This window comes from Oxyura jamaicensis, chromosome 17, assembly GCF_011077185.1.
Source record: "Oxyura jamaicensis isolate SHBP4307 breed ruddy duck chromosome 17, BPBGC_Ojam_1.0, whole genome shotgun sequence".
NCBI classification, from domain to species: domain Eukaryota; kingdom Metazoa; phylum Chordata; class Aves; order Anseriformes; family Anatidae; genus Oxyura; species Oxyura jamaicensis.
The window spans coordinates 8607000-8619237 of record NC_048909.1 but is presented as its reverse complement, the minus strand read 5'-3'; the positions used below and the strand labels follow the sequence as shown (position 1 = coordinate 8619237).

The window sequence follows — 12238 nt, the reverse complement described above, 5'->3', positions numbered from 1 at the left end:
GTGCAGCCAGGACACTCGTGTCCCTGTTCTCTCTGCAGCAGTGCTGTAGAGGGACGTGCAGTGAGAGGCCCTTCCAGCCCGGCCCTACCAGCTGAGGAAACCCATTTCGTCCTCACACAAACAACAAGACACTGAAAACCAGGCAGCGTCGATCTGATCCACCCTGTGTGTCTTTCCATTGCACACGGGTTTCAAAAAGATATGGCCTTACTCAAATATTTTGTGAACGCCTGACACCCACTGCAGCACAGGGAGGTATCTGCGAGATACAAAGCTGCTCTGGCAGCACTGCAACCTTATCTCACACCAAAGCGAAGATAAGGGAGCCCTTCACCAAGCTGGCTTAGCAAAAGAGAGGCTCTGGGCTTTTTCCTGCCTCTGTCCTCAATGTTGTCACAGCAGCAGCAAGGCACGGCCATGTCCCCGATGGGCTCGGGCACCCTGGGGTCCTGGTGGCACCCTGGTGCTGCGGGACATGGCAGCTTGTCCCTGGTCCTGGTTTGATGCCTGTGCAAGGGACACCAACGTGCACAAGAGTTACCCTCCGCTCCTTGTCTCTCCCACTTTCTCCCTCTCTTTGAACAACTTTCCTTGAACCCTGAGCAGAGATGTGGGGAGCGAGGGGGAGCCTGAGCACATGGGGCTCACGGAGATGAACCCTGCCAAGGGCTGGCGTGCCACGCAGACAGGTACATCACTGCGCTTACAGGAAGGGATTTTTCCTGGGAATCCACACACAGCTCTTTTGGTAACCAGCACACAGTCCTTGGCAGCCACGCGCCTGGGAGCGTTCCAGGAGCGTCTCGGGGCAGCTCCGGCTCAGGAAGGCACAGATGTCGGTGGTGCGTTACGGTAAGGCCTGGCTGATGCTCCAATGCCAGTCTTAATTCTGCTGGGGATGATTTACAGGCCTTGGCAAGCAGGCGCACACGGGATGGCCCTTGTGGGGAGCCCTTTGGAGGAGAAATCAGCATGGAAACCTCCCCTTTCAAAGGCTGACCTTGATGACACACGCGGTGGTGCTGAGCTCTCCCTGCGCCTCTGACGCAGCACAGGAGCATGTGCCGAGCTCCAGGCGTGCTGAAAACCTTGCCCACAATGGAAACGCTTCCCTGGCCAGGGGCTGTTGCTCACACAAGGAGCCTCTGCCTTTGCTCAGCACCAAGTTTGTGGTGCACAGAACCTGCCTGTCTTCTGCGCAACAACCTCACCAGCTCCTTGTGCAACGTGGTGTTGAATATCTAATTAAAAAAAAATGGTAGTAATTAGCCTTTGGAGTTAATGAGCAGCTAGTACCAATGGGCCCAGCCTGAGGAGGTTATAGGGGTGTCAGCACACCTTGAGCAATGACGTTTTCCAAAACCAGAGCCTTCCATGAGTAACGAGAGCTCTGTGCAAAGAGGAGATCTTGGCCCAATGCTGACTTCTCCTGGGGAAGAGAGCCAGCCTCTCGGAGGTGGCTTCTGGTCCTAGCAGTGTCCACAGAGGATCCATCCATCGCTGGAGGATGCAGCAAGGTGCTTCCCAGCTGTTGGATGTCAGAAGCCTTTCTGTCAGAGAGAAAATAAGCATTTAACACAAGATAAAAAATCAAGACATGCACACGAGCTGAAACAACAGGGGAAGGCCTCAGAAGGGGTAGCGATCCCAAAGCATCTTTTCTTTAACTCTGTTTATGAACATTTTTTAAAAAAGACTAATAATCAAAGAGCTGAGGGAACAAGTATTCCCCGAAGAGCTCTGCCAGAAGACCCTTTCCCAGTGCCATTTCTCCCTGCCAAGCAGGGGGCTTGCTGTGCTCGTGATGGCAATGACCCAAAAACCGCTGCAAGCAAAGACCCATGAGCGGGCCCGGCCTCATCTGCCCGGTCACCCCAGTCCTGTCCCAAACCAGTCACCAAGTCCCCCTGCTCACAGCCTCCCCAAATACTTTGTTGGAGAGGTTTTGTTTTAACAATAATGCTTTTTTAACCAGTAGGGAAAATTCTGTGGAAGAAGTCCAGTTTCAGTTGATCGTTCCAACTTCTGGGCCCTAAGGCTCCATTTTTGAACTGCGGGACTTTGATCGTTTCCAGGGACCTTTTCCTGAACTCAGATTTCTCAGAGATGGCACTTTCTAAAATGCGAAACGTGGATAAAATTTCTTTTCATATAAAATTTTCACCAGGAGAAGACAAATGGGTTTTCCAGCAAGGCTGCGGTTGTCTGCCGGCCTCCCGAGGCTCTCCCACGTGGCAAGAAGTGCTAACGAAGAATGCAGTCTCTGACCTTGATTAATGACGTCTGCACCGCATGGGTATTCCCATGGCACCCTCGAAACTCCTTGGTCCTGCCCCAGCAAACGAGGCACAGCATAAACTCTGGGCTGGAGTCACTTGTGTCAGCTTCACCTGTGTCTGCACCCTGGGGACCGGCTGGGGGGGCAGACGAGAGGCATTTGGAGGTGCCCCAGGGGATCACGAAGTCTGAGCATGCAAAACCTGGGGGTGGTTTTCATCCCAACCCACACAGTGCCTTGCAAGGAACGTTACCACAAGGGAGGAGATGGCTGAGGTGAAGATTAGCCAGGGGATGGTGGAGCAGAGGTCCCTGCTGCTGAAACCTGGCTGCTGGGGGCCTTACTCAGCTCCCATGTGCATCCTTGCAGATGATCGTGAGGTTGTTCCAGCGTGGGCAGGGCAAATGGGGCTCGGTGCAGGACGAGCAGCCAAAGGCTTTGCTTTTCTTCCTCTGCTCCCTGAAGATGTTGAGGTTTGCAAAACCTTTTCCTCTTACACTTTCAGGCTCGAGTGAACATCTGATTCTGCTGAGAAGAAAATTAAATCCCATGGCAGCTCGCAACATCTGAAATTAGGAGTTAAATTCATGCAGCAGGTTTCATGCAGGAATATAAAAGCAGTTCATGGGTGTTAGTCGAGTAAATCGCATAACATCCATTTGACGGGACTGGCACTTTCATTTTCCACAGTTGAGAAAACAGGCAAGGGATGGTAAAATAGTTTTTCCATGGAGAAGAAGCAGCTGTCACTCACGGATTTGGAGCAGCTCCAGCCTGTAAACATCTGATGCTGTGCTCCTGAACCCACCCTGGGTCAGGGCCAGCTCTGCGGTGCCCCTGTCCCGCTGCACTAAAACATCTGGGCTGTCCCAAACCGTCTGTGATGCAAAAAGCTGTGCAAAGCAAAGGTGGAGATTTTGCCACCTGATTTTGATTGCTGCTTAGTAATTGATTTTATTAAAGTGTCACGTGTTGCTGCACGACATTTTCTCCGACAGTAGCTTGCGGTGTCACAGCTACCAGCTCCATTCTAGCAAACAGCCCCAAAAGTGCCCATCAAATAAACCAGGCGGATTTAGTTTCTCAAGAACAGCTGAGACTCAAAGGGAAAAGACACAATGAGGGGCAATGTTCCTGCAATTAAACAGTGGAGGAAAACCGATCACAAAACCAACACGGCCTCAAATTTGAGAGATCAGCGTGGGCAGGGGGTATTCAACTGCAGCCCCATCAGCTGACAGGAGAGCAGCATGCCACGCTAATTGGCTGGTGCTAATGAGGAGCCTGAAGTCCCTCCATCCCCCTACTCAATTCACGCCTGACAGGCCCTGAATGCTGCAGGGCTTTTGGAAAAGCACGTGTCCTGGCTTTGTCTGCTTGCGTATCCCTTATCCCGTGCTCGGCCCGTGGTGGGTCCCAGCACCACCTCGCCACCGGGACTACCCAAAATGTCACCGTACCATGGCTTGGGGTGGCTGTCAGGAGCCGGTGTGTGCTGGGGGACACCAGCAGCAGGTCTAGGGACATCGGAGACGTGCAGACAGAGGAGGCCCATGGGCAAATTTCAAATTTAAAACCACACATTTGTGTGGCCCCTTCTGACCGCTTCCCGCTGCTACTGCTACAGACACTGCAGGCTGGGTAAACAGGAAACATTTTCCACACATCCCATCCCGCTCCTGCAGCTCCACCGCTGAGCCCTGAGCAGTCCTGCGCGTGGCGGTGTGGGCGGCCGATGTCCCAGTGATGCACCGTGACCTGCGCTGGGGCAGAGGACACAGGGAAGATGGCTTGGGGCCAGGCAGTGGTTGCTGCAAGTGGTAGGATTTGGGTCTCGAGTAGTCCCCAGAGTTCAGGGGCTTTGGTCTGGAGGAGTGGGGAGGATCGTGAGCATGCTGGGGGTCTTGGGAAGGCTCTGCGCCTTGCGGGGCTGAGAAAGCTGCCAGCTCTGCCCCTCAGTTTTCAGTGTCCCTCAGTTTTCAGTGCTGCCTTTTCTTGCAGGCATGCAAGCCATCCATGCAAGCCCTACAACTTTCCATAGGGAGCTTGAAAACCTGCTCCAGAAGAGGCTGAGATAACGCCCTCCCTGCACACACACACGGTGTTTCGTGCACAGCTGAGCACAAGCACACGGTGGCTAGAACTGCTCCCGTGGAGTCCTTCGGCTGGCAATGCTCGCGGGAAGCAACCCGCAGTGTAAAATCACCTATTGCTGGAAAAAAAAAAAAAAAAAAAAAAAAAAAAACACGATGGGATGCAGAAAACAGCCCTTGAAAAACCCTCGTGCCAAGGAAAACAAGTGGGGTCTTTCTTTAGCCATGCGTTTATATAAATAAACATGGGAATATTTTGCGAGCCTCAGGGGACTTGCCCAGAGTAACATTTTGCTGAATCAGGGTGGGAGTCATCCTCGGCTTATTGTAAGCCTGCGCACAAGTGTGCTGTGCTGCCTGGGCCGGGAGGACGCGGTCCTGGGGCCCCGGAGCTGCCCTGTGCCAGCAGGGCAGATGGCACATGGGCTCTAACACAGGTCTAGTGGCCAGCAGCAGATCAAGGTTTCAAATTCCGATTAAAAAGCATGCTATTCGCCCTGTGAACCAAGGTCACGTATAAACACGCAGTTAAGTGGAAATCGCAGTAAGCTTGGCTCCAGAATGGCCCTCAAAATGAGGGAGTTGCGGCAGTTTTTCCTGTGCTCCTCTCTGCTGCCTGATGCTGAAGAGGCCATCTTTGCTGGGTGATTTCCAGCGAGTTTGGTGGCCCAGATGGCCCTGTGTCTCACTCGCCTCCAATACAGGGACACTGCTGTGACGAGGGTGACAAGCCAGCCAACAATCTGACTGACCGCTGAGGTGTAACCTAAATTTTGGGGCATCCTAAACCCTGTGCTGGCACCCCACACCAACATGGCCCCCTGACAAGAAGATGGCCGTCGGCCCCGCCATGCTTGGCATGGGTTGTGAGGGGACCCCAACCACAGCGGGGGTCCCCACCAGCCCCCTCTGAGGGGGGATGCAGGGAGGCTGTGGCTGAGACGTGCACCAAGGGGTGCGAGGCAGGAGGGTGTGGGCAGCAGCCATTTTAGGGCTGCTGTGCGGTGCAGGTGGGAGCCCAGGCGGGCAGGCAGTGCCCCCTCCTCGGCCGCCTGTCCCTCCATATGGCCCTGGTGGCGGCCAGCTGTGTCCCCTCCATCTTAGGGCCTGGCAGGCACAGGGTGGGGGTGCCGCCCCGCAGCCCCTCTCCCCTCCGGGCATGCGGCAGCCGTGTTTGTTCTCCTCACAGCGCCCGTTATCAGTGCACAACACACACAGGAAGTCCTGTCTGGGATTGTCCATCCCCGGCCTGATTTATACAGGAAGAAAAGCATAAAAAGCCACCCTTCCACCTCAGCAGTCACCTCCTGCCTGTGCGCGGCCGACGGCCGGCCATGCGGGGGGTGCGAGGAGGGCACCCGGGCCCGGGCCCAGGGCGGCCATGCGGGGATGGCGGCTGGCAGCCACGGGGCAGTGCGGCGGCAGGGACGGTCCCGACACGGCGGGGGACAGCGGGGCGCCGCAGGTACGGTACGAGACATGGCCATCACCACAGAGGGGACAAACTGGGACGGGATGGGGTGGAGGGGTTGTCCTTGTCAGGCTGCGGTGGGATTTTGCGGGCAAGGATGCAGAAATGACGAAGCGCTGCCGAGCAAACAGGTTTGCGAAGCATCCCTCGGCTGCCCTGCTGCCAGCTGCGTGTGTGCCGAGCTGAGGGATGGCTCCGGTGCTGGTTTGCTCAGAGCTGAGCCCAATTATTTTAATTCACTCCACTGGTGCTTAGGCTGTTTTCCAGGAACAGAAGAGTCCTGGCTGCTGGACAGAGGGTTTATTTTAGCCCCTGCGCATGCAGAGGAAGGCTGCACGCTTGTTCACGCAAAGATACATATATAAGACAGCTGGAAATTCCTAGCAAACCGCCTTCCATTCCATCATTCCTTCTCTTTTTGCATCTGTCTGTCTCTCTCTGCCTCTGCTGTAACCCCACATTGTTCATCCTTGCACCCGCACCCTACCACCTGCGCCTATTCCCCCTGCACAGCTGGTGGCAGTGGGACCCCGGGCCATGCTGCTGCTGCTGCGCTGCCGATTTCAGGTGGCAGTGACAGAGCTCAGCCCCTGGGGACAGGCAGGACCCAGGGCTGGACAAAGCTCTGGGCAGGGACTGGCTTTGCTGAGGCTGGTACTGGATAACTGCGAGCCTGGAGCGTGCTGCGGTTTGCATGCCAGGAGCTTAGCAAAGCCTCTTAATTTATAACCGTGGGTGTTTTGCATACATTTTTTTTTTTATTTTTTTATTTTTTCACCTACCTGCAGACCTGTGTGTCCTGCCCTACTAATAATCTGTGGCATTACACAATGCACGGAGCAGGCTTTCAGTGGCTCACCGGGGGTATTTGGGGATAAAAGGTGGGCTGTGGCTAGGAGCAGCTGGGCAACCCAGGCACATGGAGCAGGACCAAGCCAGTGAATAGCTCTTGACAGAAATAATTGGCTATACTTTTTCACAGGGTATAACATTCGCAGAAGAAATAAGGTTTTGCAGATGATAAAATTAATGTGAAAGTGGGTTGGCAAGCTTTGGCACTTCCTGGGAGGTGGGGTAAAACAGAAGCCCAGATGCGGTTGCTGGATCCTGAGCCTCCCCTGCAAATGCACCTCTCTGGGTATCAGTGGGGTTAGCGGGGTACAGAAACCCCCCTGCCCTGGCAGGCTCTGAATGTTGTTCCCTGTGATCAAGAATTCATTCCAGGGATTGAGTTAGTTCCTCTCTATGCAGCTAAACTATCAGCTCTGTACAACTTTCCCTAGAGGTAAGGAAGAGAAATTGAATCTGGGATGCAGGATTATTTGAGCCATTTCCCAGACTCTGCTGCTGCAGATGGGGCTGGCTCTGGGGAGACAGATTTACAAACTGCAACAAATTAGAGTAAACGAACCTGACTCACAGTCACACCAGCAGCAGCAGGACATGCTGAAACACAAGGGAAGATTTAACTTGAGCTTTCAGGCCAGACAGAGAAGGAAAAGGAAAGGGTCTTTGCAAACAGAAGAGGGTAATAAAAAATGTTATTTAATTCTCTGTCCCCTCTCCCAAAGCAAACCCTTGGCTTCCTGGTCTGCCTGGAGCCGGGGAGGTGATGGCAGAGAGGAGCTCCGCTTAGTGCAGATTTCTGGAACTGGAGACTTTCTCCTGATACTGAAGGATAATTAGAGAGAGAAAAAAAAAAAAAAAAAAAAAAAAAGTCTTGAGCTAAATGCTCTCGCTGGCATGGCTGTGATTAAGAGACCAGCTGAGCCATGCATGCAACTTGCAGCCATTCCCACTGCACTTTCCGTGCGCTCCTTGGGGAGTGATTCACTGGAAAAACGCAGAGGGGAAAGGCAGGCCGGGAGCCATTCCCCACTGAGTAACACTACTTTTTTTTTTTTTTTTTTTTTTTTGCCAGGGAAATTTCACAGAAAGCAGCAAAATTCAGTTTATTCCTGAGTGAGATGAATCATTTCCCAGCTTTTATACAGCAGCCGTTACTGCCTCCCCTAAATGTATATAAGAACTGTGTGTACTAAAAGAAAATAAACGTGGCTGCAGGAAGCCGTCCTGTTCACACATTCGTTTTTTGCACAGCCACAGCTAGGCTGCTGTATGTCCCTGTAGTAGACTCGATTTATAACACGGTCCTGCTTGTGGAGTCCTTACTCAGAGAAAAAAAATCGCTTTGTGGGAATCAGATCTGGGTCATAATACGCCTAGCGCAGGCAACTGGTGGTGAGAGACCCAGTGCTATGGGCCAAGTACTTTTCTTGGTTTGACCTGCTTTGATCCCACTGACATCAATGGACGCCTCTAGATTTCCACTGAGATAACTGGTCTGCAGCTGACGCAATGGAGAACAATATGGAAGAGAATAGAATAGTGGGAGGTCTTTTTCCTCGCAGAGTTCTGCAGAGCAGGGGCTGCTCCAAAGCCTAAACTTTAGTGTAAAGTTTACAAACAGCCTTCTGAAAAGGCTGAGCAGAAGGATTTGTCCTAAATCAGGAAAAGCAGATTCCCCCCTCCCTTTTTTTTTTGAATCACCAAAAATTCCTATTTCTTTCACAAGCGCTCCCAGTTCTGTGCCAGACCCCCGTGGAGGCCAGCGAGAGATCATTGTGCACAGCAGGTATGCAGCCAGCCCCGGTTTGTAGCAGCTGAAAAGTTTTGCATCTGTATGCGTGTCACTCTTCTGTCTGCCTCCCCATCCATCCACCTCCAGCTGCCACCTCAGCACCTCTGGCCCCCGTTTTGGGAAGCGCTCCTGCACGTGGGCACATCCCGGCTGGTGCAAAGGGCTGTAAGCACTCCCCTCTAGGAGCAGATCCTGGCGTGGGACCTTAGTGCTGGTCTCTTATTAGGTCTCCTCCGTTAATCATTCCTTTTTCATGCTGCCAGAGCCCTGCCGTGGACACTCTCCTGCCCCCCAAGCTCTCCTCCCGCACGGGGAGCCCTTGGTGCCCCACGGGACGGTCGGATCCAGGGGCTGTGGCAGTTTCACCTTTGCAGTCCTCCTGGTGCGTGGTTTGAGAGCTTCCCCGGGTGAAGCTCAGTTTACCTTGTTGTACATGCTGGTGGTAAAACCTGTGGGAGACGAGGAGGTTTAACATCGTTCAGTCTGAGAGGGAGGTTGTGCAGAAATATTTCTTTCGTGGCCTGGAGACAAGCATTAATATTAGATGTCGTGGGAGTACACTTCTGAAGTGCAAGGGAGAAAGCTTCGGAGGGAGCAGGGAAAATGCCAGCCCAGGGAGGACTTCAAATTCAGACAGACTCTCAGTCACGAGCCAAAATCCCTTCCTGCCGTTGTCAGAGGCTCATCACACCTTTATTAACAGAGCCAACAGATCTGATCTTCCCCCGCGCTGAACTGGCATAACTCCACTGCCTTCAAGGGAACTTTGCCAGGCTGTATCCTGGGGGATTTCCTCCCGGCATAATGAATATTAGCATACAAGACACTGAATCCTCCCTCTGAGCGGAGGATTAAATGCTCTTTTAATGTGCTATATGCAGTTCTTAGGCAGATAACACGGGCACTTGCTTGTGCAAAGATTTGGCCAAGTAAATGGAGCTGAAAAGCAAACATTTTGCAATTCAAATAATTGCAGAAATTTAAAATTGCTGCAGTGCACTTCGGGAATTATTGTGGAATGGCTGAAAGGGTGGCAACAAAGGCCTTGGAGGTGTGGTGCTTAGCCATGCAACGTGCTGTCGTCCCACGAGGAGCTGAAGGCTGGGTGCCGTGAGGGAGCGAGTCCACCCCCTTTCTCGCCATCCCTGGGGACTCGTGCAAAAACTGCCTGGGGATTGAGGGAGCTTAGTCCTTAAATAAACGTGTGCAAGTGTTGTAGATGGTAAAAGACAGTGTTGGGATGCAGCGGGTAGGATAATAAGTGAGCAGAAGGGAATTTTGGTGGACCTGGGCACTGTCAGCAGGGATGGGGCACCCCGGAGAGGTGGGGCACCTGCTCTTGGGGGTTCCTGGAAAATCCCAGCCTTGTGCAGCAGGGAAACTGCTGAGAGGGGGTAGCTCAGTGTTTAGTGAAGCCCTGGCGCTGCCTTAGGCGTGAGGCAGTCCTGCTCTGCTCTGCCCTCGCTCGTATCCCTGCCTGCTGTATCCCAAAGGGTGCAAAGGCACTGCGGGAATGCCCAGCCTCTCCCACCGGGATCACAGCAGTGTGACCCCACTGCAAGCCTGTGTGCGTGAGGGGACGATCAGGCCCCGCTGGGTGCTCCTAATGCCCCCACTGCCCAGCCATACTGCTCAGGAGGGACGAGACGGCCCTCCCGGCACCCTTCCACCATGAATGCTGTGTTTGTGCCTCTCCAGCACGCCAGCGAGCCTCTGTGCTGTGAGCTCAGGGCCGATGCCAGACACAGGAGCTCTGTGGCCATGATCCCGTGCTCACCCTACGCCCCAGTCCTCAAGGAGCTGTGGGGAGCGTTCAGAAAACCCCCACACCGGGTCCCTCATGGGCAAGGGCCGGATCCCTGATGCCTTCCTGCGGGACAAAGAGAGTGTAACCATGGGCTTTTTCTGTCCTGACAGTAAGAAGCCAAGATGCTGCTTAAGGAAAGGATCCCCGCTCGGGACAGATGACGGAGCACCACGGATAAGGTGAGAGTCTCGGTCGCGAAGTTAGAAGTTGTGCTTTCAGTATGGTCAGATGGAGAAGCTTTCCACCAGCTTCCAAATATGTTTTGCAACTATTAGACAAGCTGAGTATCAGGCACTGCTCATCTCCCCATAAACCAGAAAAAAAAAACAGCAGTGCTCTCTGCATAATAAGATAATCACCGTCCCTTTGAGGCTCTTGGGAAAAGTTGCCTGTGCTTTGCGCTTACGAGATTACGTGAGCTGAAATCATCCCCCAGAGGTTTGCCGGATCCAGGCAGAGCGAGCAAACCCTCCTGTTTCCTGCTCGTGCAACCTAAGATGCCGTGTAACGCGGAGCTGCGCTTCCACCGGCGTCAGGAAGCCTTTGCCTGGCTGCCGCAGGGAACCCGTCCCCGGCACGCTCCGTCCTCCCTCGTGATGAAGCTCTTTCTCCACAAGCACCTCCCGGAGCCGATTCCCATCTGCTCTGCTCCCTTCCCAAGGGAGGGCCTGAGCAAAGCAGTCCGTGCTCTTGTTACACGGGCCCACCTGAGAGCCCCCCGCCAGCACAGCCAGCACGCCCCGGCTTTGCTGGGGGGCGCAGCGTGACCCAGGGCAGCTCCGAGTCAATCGGCGTATCCACGGGGAAATAGAGGGGACGGGCCAGTGATCCCGGCTGCTCTTTTGGAGCCATTATTGTTTAACTGGTAAACATTTCCTTTAAATGCCTACATGGTTTCCAAAAAAAAAAAAAAATAAAAATTGCAAAGCGTAAAGGGAATAAATATTCCCGGGGGGTGTATCCTGCCATTCAGCCACACATCAGACCCCTGCTATCTTTACGGCTGGCTCTGTGCAGGGGCAGGCGCCTAAGTCCTTTGAAAAACAATAAACCTCTGTGCTCTAATTTCCCAAGGAAAAATGTAGACAAAACAAGTGGCACTTTGGCGAAGCGGAGTTTTCTTTGATAAATAAGCAGGCATTTAACACCAAAAACCTGCCGGCAGCTGGGGGACCGGCCTGCCTCGGCTGCCCCAGGGCGTCCCAGGAAACCTCCGAGCATCCTTTAGGGCTGGCCAAAAAGCAGCCTCCCCGTCCTGGCAGTCCATTGCCTGCTCCTGCAGGATTTTTGCTGGTGTAACGAGTTTTGTGATGAGTCCAGGGGGATTAAAGGGGCACGGTGGGACCCTACGGCCGTCGGGTGTAGGGGGAAGGTGATGCAGAACCGCGTGCAGTCTTTTTTTTTAGTGAAAGAGGAATAAATTTGCACTGGTGACGGACGATTTCAGGAAGCCTGTAAGGGGCCGGGGGCTATGCTGGGGTCTTCCTCTCTTGCCGTTAACCCGCTGCCCACCCAGGAGAGCTGGTCTGCGGGGAGGGGGCCGGGACCTCGCTGGGGGCTTGCAGGTAAGCCCGGCCACCAGCACCGGCGCAGCACAGTCCCCTTCTCAGCTCCAGTGACAGCCCAGGGGACACCCCAGCAGCGCCCCCCTAAGGGCCAGACCCCCCCCCCCAGGGACCCACCGCATCCCTGCCACTTGTCACCGTGTGTCCCCCCCTCCCGTGGCCAGGCTCTGCCCTGTCCCTGCGCATCCCCCCGGGGACATTTGGGGGGCAGCTGGCGGCCGGCAGGGGGGGAGTCCGGAGGAGGGGGGGACACACACATCAGGGCGGGGGCAGGCGGCTCCCCCCCCGTGTCCCGGCGCTTCCCCCCCGCTCCGGGAGGCTCCGTTTTTCCTCCTCATTGGGCCGGGGCGGAGGGACCGGCTGGGGCTCGGGGGGGGGGGGGG

The 12238-nt window shown here is 54.4% G+C and overlaps 1 protein-coding gene across 2 annotated transcripts in view; it reads left to right on the top strand.

Annotated features, from left to right (window-relative positions):
* Positions 1–5670: 5670 nt before the first annotated feature.
* EGFL7 (EGF like domain multiple 7) overlaps positions 5671–12238 on the top strand; it is a 17527-nt gene continuing 10959 nt past the window's right edge. The window contains exons 1-3 of one of the 2 annotated variants that reach the window (XM_035341820.1): positions 5671–5836; positions 8418–8477; positions 10401–10469. The gene's annotated coding sequence lies outside the window, so the exon portion shown is untranslated. The remainder of the gene's footprint in view (positions 5837–8417; positions 8478–10400; positions 10470–12238) is intronic. The other variant, XM_035341819.1, reaches the window with a different exon arrangement.